General features: G+C 37.4%; 1 non-coding gene across 1 annotated transcript; it reads left to right on the forward strand.

Moving 5' to 3' along the window:
- The first annotated feature begins 6,930 nt into the window (after nucleotides 1–6,930).
- On the forward strand, nucleotides 6,931–7,001 carry TRNAV-UAC (transfer RNA valine (anticodon UAC)). The gene has a single exon. It is a non-coding gene; the product is annotated as a tRNA-Val (tRNA).
- The last annotated feature ends 1,991 nt before the right edge of the window (nucleotides 7,002–8,992 follow it).

Consider the following 8,992-nt stretch of genomic DNA (forward strand, 5'->3'; position numbering starts at 1 on the left):
GAGAGAGATAAGGCCACCCAACTACCTTAAATATCTCATCCCAAAGAGCACCTCTACAGTTAGTTACAAAGAGGGATTTAAAAACTCACAAGCAATTACATGAGGCAGGAAAATCTTTCAAGTTTGGTGGGAAAAGAAATCATTTTAAAATTAAACTTTGAAGTTGGAAAATAAAAGCAGACCCAATTCCCAGTTCAGAAAGGGGAAGATGCTTGGAGGTTGCTCAGCCTTTGAAAGCCGTCTATGAGATTGCTGGCCAGATACCCTCCGTGTCCATGGATGAAGAGAAGGATCAAAACCAGGCTGGTCCTGGAACAGACAATCTGTCTTGGCTCCCAGTCTATGTGTCGATTTCACACTCCAGCTCAGTGCCAGCTACTTGGGTTTCACTTTGCGTAGGCCTGTCTGTGCCTGCTTTTTTTTTCTCTTCCTCTTTCTTCTTTTTTTTTTTGCTATTTTTCTCCATTTCACCCCTACCCTATCCTCTAACTGGTCATAATATAGCACAGAAATGTATTTACTTTTGTTAAATTTATTTTCAATAGTCATGTTTCCCAATTTTTCATTTAAATTTAAAATGAATCAATTTGAGCACATGATGATTCTCTTCAAATATTGTGTTTACTTTTAATTTGCATGTAGTTTTTGGTCCATGACCAGCCCCTCTCCGGTAGTTCAAAGACTCACATTAGAAAAAATTCTCCCTGCCCCCTGAGTTAGAGTGAGTCCGTGCTCAAGTTCAATTTAAAGTAGGTGCTATGAGTATTTTATTTAGTTTTGTCTGGTCTCCACCTGGTGGTGGGAGTCAGAGCACAAAACCCTTAATGAAACTGGAAAAAAAAATTCATTTCGGTTCGTCTCTCATAAACATGAAATCAGATTCTTTAATTAGAAGATGTTTTCAAAGTGGAAAAAGGGAATATATTATGAATATGAGGAAATACTGGGTCTAAATCTTTCTTTCCTTGTTTTGCTTCTCACCAGAACCAAGAATGAAGAGGGTTTCTTAATATTTTAAATTAATTCTCCAATTACTTTCTACCAGGGTCTGATGTTCTCCCAGGCCACTTGTCTTCATCTACCACTGCAAATGTCAGCCTGGATGTATTCATAGTTTTTAATATAGATTCAAATTTTGGAATACAGAGTGTTGAGAGTCCTATTCTTGTTTCACTTATACCTTGTTAAGTGTACAAACTCATGAACAAATAAATACCTTTAGGCCCCTTGGAAGACCATTGCACTTTGAATGCAGTGAGCCATCCATATGCTGCTTATGAGGCTCCAGTGATAATTTCTACCCTCATTTCACTATTTTTCTTTCTCACCAAATATATTGATAGAATACTATGTTAAATATTCTCAAAGAACCTTATAATGTTCCTTCATATCACAATTATAATTAAATATTTAATTGCATGATTTTTTTTAATGTGAGTCTTCCCTGATGAGTTGGAAGCTACATGAGGGCAGGAAATGTGAATCTGCTAGTTCGCCTCAGTTTCCTCAGCACACACTCACAATTATTAATTACACAATAAATATGTCTTGAATGAATGAATAAGTACAACGTATGGCATATAGATTTGTTTTATATTTCTTTTCTTGACCTCTGTTCTAGTTTGCTTGCTGCCAGAATGCAATATTCCAGAAATGGAATGGCTTTTAAAAGGGGGAATTAATTAAGTTGCAAGTTTACATGTTCTAAGGCTCTGAAATTGTCCACATTAAAGCAAGTCTATAGAAATATCCAAATTAAGGCACCAACAAGCAGTTATCTTCACTCAAGAAAGTCCAGTGAAGTTCAGGGTTTCTCTCTCAACTGGAAAGGCACATGGTGAACATGGCGACATCTGCTAGCTTTCTCTCCAGGCTCCTTGTTTCATGAAACTCTCCCAGGGTTGTTTTCCTTCTTCATCTCCAAAGATCTCTAGCGACGTGGGCTCTGGCTCTCGTCATTTTCATGGCTCTAAAAAAGGGACTCTCTCCAAAATGCTTCCTCTTTTAAAGGAGTCCAGTAAATTTATCAAGACCCACCTGGAATGGGTGGAGGTGCAACTCCACAGAAGCCATCTAATCACAGGTTACCATCCCCAGTTGGGTGGGTCACATTTCCATGGAGATAATCTAAAAGCTCTCAATTAGCAATATTGAATGAGGAATAAAGGACATGGCTTTTCTGGGGTCCACAAATTCAAACTGGCACAACCTTCTATTGCTTTGTTTTGGTTTTTTTTGTGTGTGTTTTCTGGTTTTTTTTTTTTCTCCAAAGGAGATATTATTCAAAAAAAGGAAGATATATAAATGAACAATAAATACCTGAAAATATGCTCGGTATTATTAATCATCAGGGCAATACAAATCAAAACCACAATGAGATGCCATTATACCCACTAGGAGGGATACAATAATCATAAAAGAAAGGCCAATAACAGGCATTGGTGAGGATATGAGAAACCAGAACTCTTACACACTGTTGGTGGGAGTGTAAAATGGTGTAGTCACTGTGAAAAACAGTTTGGCAGTTCCTCAAAATGTCAAACATAGAGTTACCATAAACCCACTAATTCTACTCCTTGGAATCTACCCAAGACAAATGAAAACATATGTCCACACAAAAACTTGTATCCGAAATGTTCATAGAAGCATCATCATAATAGCCAGAAAGTGTAACAACCCAAACATCTATCAGTTGTTGAATGGATAAATAAAATGCTATATATATTCATACATGGGATATTACTTGGCAATAAAAAAGGAATGAAGAACTAATGATACATGCTACAATGTGAATGAACCTTGAAAATTCACACTGTAAATTAAATAAAGCCATTCACAATGGACTGCATTTTGGTACTCTATTTATACAAAAAGTTCAGAATAGGCAATTTTGCTTTAAATCAAAGGATTTATCCAAATTCAACAGTGCGGCCACCTCTTCATGTCACATTTTCTATTTTATGTATCCTCTATTTAATGCCAATTTGAGGAGAGAATTTTTGTGCAAGCTTCCTAATAATAATTTATAGGTACCATTTATGTTTGAAGCACAATGATTTGCCTTGAGTTTCCGGATACTAATGTTCTTTTTTTTTTTCAGCTAGTTACTCTCAAAAGCTTTTAATTTCACTTCTCTGAAAACGCTGAAGTGAGGAAAAGAAAGAAAAGGAACAGGTTTAATAACAATGAAAAAAATTACTTCGGTTTCACTTAAAACATGTAAATGGCTTTTAACTTTCCTTGGTCACTAAATACTCAGGCCTTGTTCTATTAGTTATTAAGGTAACCCAAAGCTGTCAGCATGATGACATACCTTTCAAGGCCAAGAAGATTTGCAGCATTTCATAGATAATATCACATTAACCTCAAATTTGTTCTTTTTACAAAAGAACAATAGTTGTTTGAATGAATTTGTTCCAATTTTATTCTTCGTTTTTTATGAAAAGGACTTTTTGTTGTTGTTGTTGCACTTTCAGCTCAGCTACTGAGTTACTGAGTTTAAACCCAATTTCAAAAATAACACAGTAGTAGAGGTTAGATATTTTTATCGATCCCTGCAATAAACCACTCATTTGGACTTCATGTGGGTTACTGGGGTCAGAATTCAGGTAGTCATCCAAATGGTCCTCAAAAGAGAGGACATCCTTTGATCGACTCTTGGAGCCCCATAAAGATACATCCAGTGAAAATCAAGACAAAGAGGAGGTAAGGAGGATGGATAAATTAGGATAAAAAAAAATGGATGGCCATTTTGTCTTTTGTCCTTAATTGCAGTGCATAAACTCAGATGAAAGAAGCAAGGTTGTCTGTTCTTACCTTAAGAAGGACTCAAAAGCGTATTTCTTCCATAGCACATCGGTACAGTGTGAAGGTAGGTGTGCTACTGATTGCTTCACAGAATCAGCTACTTTTCAAAGTCAACACTGCTGAGGATTCATTTGTCTTTTCCAGCTCTTTATGAATGTTCCTTCCACTACTTGGTTGAGAATGCAGGAGAAGGAAAGTCCCAGGCTCTCATTTTGTCTCCACAGTGTTGCTAGCAGGATTTGGTGCATGCTAACAGAGACAAATAGGTTCTCTCTTCAGAAGCTTAGTTTGTCTGGGGACCAGGGATGTTCTTTATGGTCATGAGGCAGAAATTCCTTCAGTTGGTCTCAGCAAGTTCAGGAGTATAAATTTATTTCCTGACGTCAGGGAGGGTAGTCATGATCTCATTGGTCCTTGGAGACCGAAGACCAGCCTGGACATTCATGTCTCTGATCCAGTCAAGAGTTCAGGTTTGCTCTGGTAAATTATTCCCAAATATATTCAATATCCTCTTGAAGACTCTGCCCCCACCCCCCCAATTGCATTGCTGGCTTTTAAGACATAGGAACAGGGCCACAAGCCAAGGAAACAGATTCTCCAGAAGGAATTCAGCCTTGCTGAGACCTTGATTGTAGCCCAGTGATACACGTTTTGGACTTCTGACCTCCAGAACTTGGTTCAAGAAGGCCGATGATGAGGTTCAGTGTTTCTCTCTCAGCTGGAAGGGCACATGGCAAACGTCTGATGGCTTTCTCATGGCTCTACAAAAAGCTCCTATTGCTTTTTTAAGAAACTTTTTATTTTGAAATACTTTCAAACTTATAGCACAGTTACAATAAAATATATGAATTCCATAATGAGAACTCCAACATATCTCTATCACCCCAGATACCTAAATCCACCAATTTTAACATTTTACTACATGACACATCATTCCATCTATCCATCCATCTATCTATTCATGTATCTATCAATCTGTTCTCTAGAAACTTGACTGTATTTATACACATCATGCTCCATGAACACAATATTGCCATGTGCACTTCCTAAGAACAATAATGTTCTCTTATGTTAGTGAGTTCAAGGAATTTAACATTAATGCAAAGCTTACATTCTATATTGATTTTTCATGTCACAATCATGTGCTTTTGAGTCTTTTATCTTTATATGTTAGATCCTTTCCATGATCTTGTATTGCATTTAATTGTCATTGCCTCTTTAGTTGGTCTTTCTTATTTCTTTTTTAATTTATGGGTATCTATATGCAACATAAACTTTCCTATCTCAAACTCTCCAAAGCATATCATTCAATGGGATTAATCATATTCAAATATTGCAGTACCCTCACCACCTTCCATTACTAAAATTTTCCCATCTCATCCCCCAAAAATCCTACATCCATTTTGCATTAACTCTTCATTCCCCTGCCACCCATTGCTGATAACTTGTACTCTAAATTTGTGTGAGCTTGTATATTCACCAATATTTTCTTTGTAGTTATCATGGGGGCTTAAATTTATCATAAATCTATAATAACCTTGTTTGCTTTTGTACCAACTTAACTTCAACAGTATTCACAAACTATGTTTCTATACCCCTACCTTTATGGAGTTCTTGTCCCAAATTTTGTATTTATCTATTATGAGCCCAAAACCACTGATATATGCTTTTATATACTCGTCTGACATATCATATTTCATCATTCTTTTTTTCATATTGTGTATTGCAGAAATTGGGGTATGTCATACAACTAATGGCGTCCTGTACTGACTGGCAGCCAGACCCAGCCGTGATGTCATTGCCTGTGTGTTCTTGAACTTGGTTGTCCTCTCCATCTGTCTTCACTTCTGTTGAGTTATGTGCATTGCTCCTATTAGCTATGTTAATTGCTCTTTAAAATACACTTCAAAAAACGTATACAATGATTACATATTAAAACAAAAAAAAAGGTTATTATGTACCAAAAAAAGGTCTATTAAACAAAGATAGAGGGCATAAGTTTGACATCTGTAAAGCAAATATTTGTTGTTGGAGGGTTTATAGTAACTCACGTTTTCTTGCAAAGCAACAAACAGGAGCTTAACAGGACCTAAGAAAGGAAGTAGATGAAGAGGAGGAACATTTTTAAAAGATGTAAGTAAAATATCGCCTACTCACTTGCTACTCAACGCAGTAATCTTCAAGTTGCACCATTGGCCTCACCTAGGAGTTGATTAGAACTGCATGATCTCAGCCCTGCCACAGACCTCCTGAAGCAGAATCTGCATTTTAACAAGATGCCCAGGTGATTCATGTGCCTAGTCAAGTTTCAGAAGCACTGGCATGTCACACGCCAAGAAATGCACCTGAAGGAATTTACAGTTCTAATTACAGCCCTGGGAATAAATTAAGGAATTTCTAAAGCATCAAGAGTTCGATGTGACCAATTATTGCAGAAGAACTCAAACTAATAAGCTGTGTCATTGTTTAATTGGCAGCATTCTTTTTCTTCCTTAGTGATATGCAAAATAATGGTCCTTTCTACAATCAGTGGCATCTTAGATCCAGAGAAATACAGTAATATTAGATCAAGACCTTTCTTTCGTCTGTTCGAAATTGTCATGGTCACTGGTGTGCAGACTCAAGAGGAGCTAATTTGTCACAATTTACCATCATTCAAGCAGTAAACTCTTAGATCAATAATGTTTTTCAGTTTCAGCTCTTGGAAAAGCCCAGATTAAAATGTCAGTGGGAGAGAGAGAGGAGGGAGAAAGCCCTTCTTTGGGGAGAAAAAAAGTAAAAAAGCCACATCTTCAGAGGTTATTGAAGTATGGGAAATAAATACTACTATGACTGAAGATGGATTAGGATTCATAAAACGGGAGATAGAAGAAAAAAAGCATGCAAGAACACTCTTCATCTTGACAGGCAAAACTTCATTAAATTGTCCACTTATAAAATGTCTACAATATGCCTCACTCTTCGTCATTTTCATCTCCATAGCGTTAGTAGGCAAAAAGGTATAGAATTGGAGAAATTGCAACAACTGGTTTAAGATTAACAATGGTCTTTTTTCTCAAGAATTGCTGAAGAAATTTTTATAGGTTCATATGTGAGCAAATGCAAAATGTATAGAAATAGGGTACATGGATGGTTCAGTGGTAGAATGCTCGCCTTACATGTGGGAGACCCGGGTTCGATTCCTGGACCATGCACCACCACCACCACCCCCCCCACACACACAAAAGTATAGAAACATAAACTCATTTCAAGCCCTCAGCTATGTTATTCATATTGCAGAGGTTAATTTAAACCCATGGGCTCTGGAACTATCAAGTTTCATATTCCAGCATCAGAATTTGCAAGATGACTTTGGGAAAGTTAGGTAACCTGTCTGTGATTCAGTTTCCTCATTTGAAAATAGAAAACGAAAGTGCTTATAAAGGCAGAATAAGTAAAAAACTTAGAATAGTGTCTTATTTTACACAATATGTGGCCAATAACTGTGAAGTGTGGTTCTTTCTGATATTAGTATTATTACCCTCCAAAATTAGTTCTTTAAAGTGTGGTCCCCAGACCATCAGTACCTGGGGACTCGTTAGAAATGCAAATTCTCTGAGCCCAGTCCAGACCTATTCCATCAGAAATTCTGAGGGTCTGGTCTAGCAATAATTTGAGCTTTAACAAGCTCTTCAGGTGACTATGATGTGAGTTGAAGTTTGAGAACATCTGCCCTTGAGCAATAGATCAAAGTTTAGGTTCCCAATTTTTTTTTTTAATTTCTTTATGTTAGAGCAGTTGAAGGCTTACAGAAAAATCTTGCTGAAAGTACAGAGTTTCCATATTACCACACAGGCATACACAGTTTCCTTATTATCAACATTTTGTGTGAGTGTGGTAACTTCATTACAATTGATGAACCAATATTACTATAATTATATTATTAAGTATAGTCCATAGTTTACATTAGGGTCCACTCTCTGTCTTATACAGTTCTATGATTTCTTTTTTCACTTTCCTTTTCATTGTATAATATATACACAACACAAAATTTCCCACTTTAACCACTTTCAAGTATATCATTCAGTGGCAAATTCACAAAGGCTCCTCACTCTTTAACTTCCTCCCCTTTACCTCTTCAGCGTTATGGAAGGACTAGTAGAAGTACCAGGTCAATTTATGATCTTGTGCTGACCAACTCTGAAGGCTCCATAACATTGTCCTTAAAATGGAACAACCAAGTGATTGAAAAGCAGGTCATGGTCAAGGTCAGGCTACAAGAGAGGAGGTGCCAAACTGAACAGGAAAACAAAGTCCCAAGACAAAATATTTCAAGTTCAGGATGATAATGATGGCGGTGAGAGGGGACGCTTGGATGGCAAGGTTATAATAATACCACGTGTGTGCCAGGCACCCACTACAAGGAATAAATAATCAGTTAAGGATAAGCAGGCAAAACGAGTCAGAGGAAAGACGAGGTGGCGAAAGATGTGAAGGCAGCTGAGTTGTGAAATATAACACTTCACCAGTGCACGGTGAGACACTGAGCCCTACTGGGAATTTTGTCTAGTTATTCCTCAGGGACAGGTGCTAACAATCAAGATATTGAAAAGGCCCAAGCAAGATCTGTGACTAACCACTGAGGCTGCTGCGTTTATTACCTTCTGGAGTTGAATTTCCTCTTGGAAATTTGGAAGTTTTGTTGATTGTTTGCCCAGGATACCTGGGCATTGCTGCTTCTCTTTTGATGCATCTGATTTTATTTGCTCCCTTGGCGACGATGGAGAATGCTCACTAGATGTGCTTTCTTTAAGGAGGCAAAAATCTTGTTCACTGAACTTGAGACATAGCTGGGGAGTACATTAGGAACCTGAAGTTATGTGTTCATATGCTGCCTTTCTTTTTTTTTTTTTTCAGTGGCTGGTGGAAAAATTTGCTTGTAGCATGGGGGGAAATTTTGCTTGTAGCATGTCAATTTCATGAAATTGTGTTGAGATGACACACCTCACTCCTTCCCTCTCCTCCCCACACTAATTTCTGCTGGGTATATACAAAGGAGTGGAGAGACTGAGACATAGGGTACCCATAAGTGAAGCTTTAGTAGACACTGTCCAATGATTTTCCGAAGTGTAATCTCAAGAACAGTATATGAGGATTCCAAGTGCTCTGTGGAATGGTGCTTTATTAAATCACCAGCTGAGGGAGC

Source organism: Tamandua tetradactyla, chromosome 5 (genome assembly GCF_023851605.1).
Source record: "Tamandua tetradactyla isolate mTamTet1 chromosome 5, mTamTet1.pri, whole genome shotgun sequence".
NCBI lineage: Eukaryota > Metazoa > Chordata > Mammalia > Pilosa > Myrmecophagidae > Tamandua > Tamandua tetradactyla.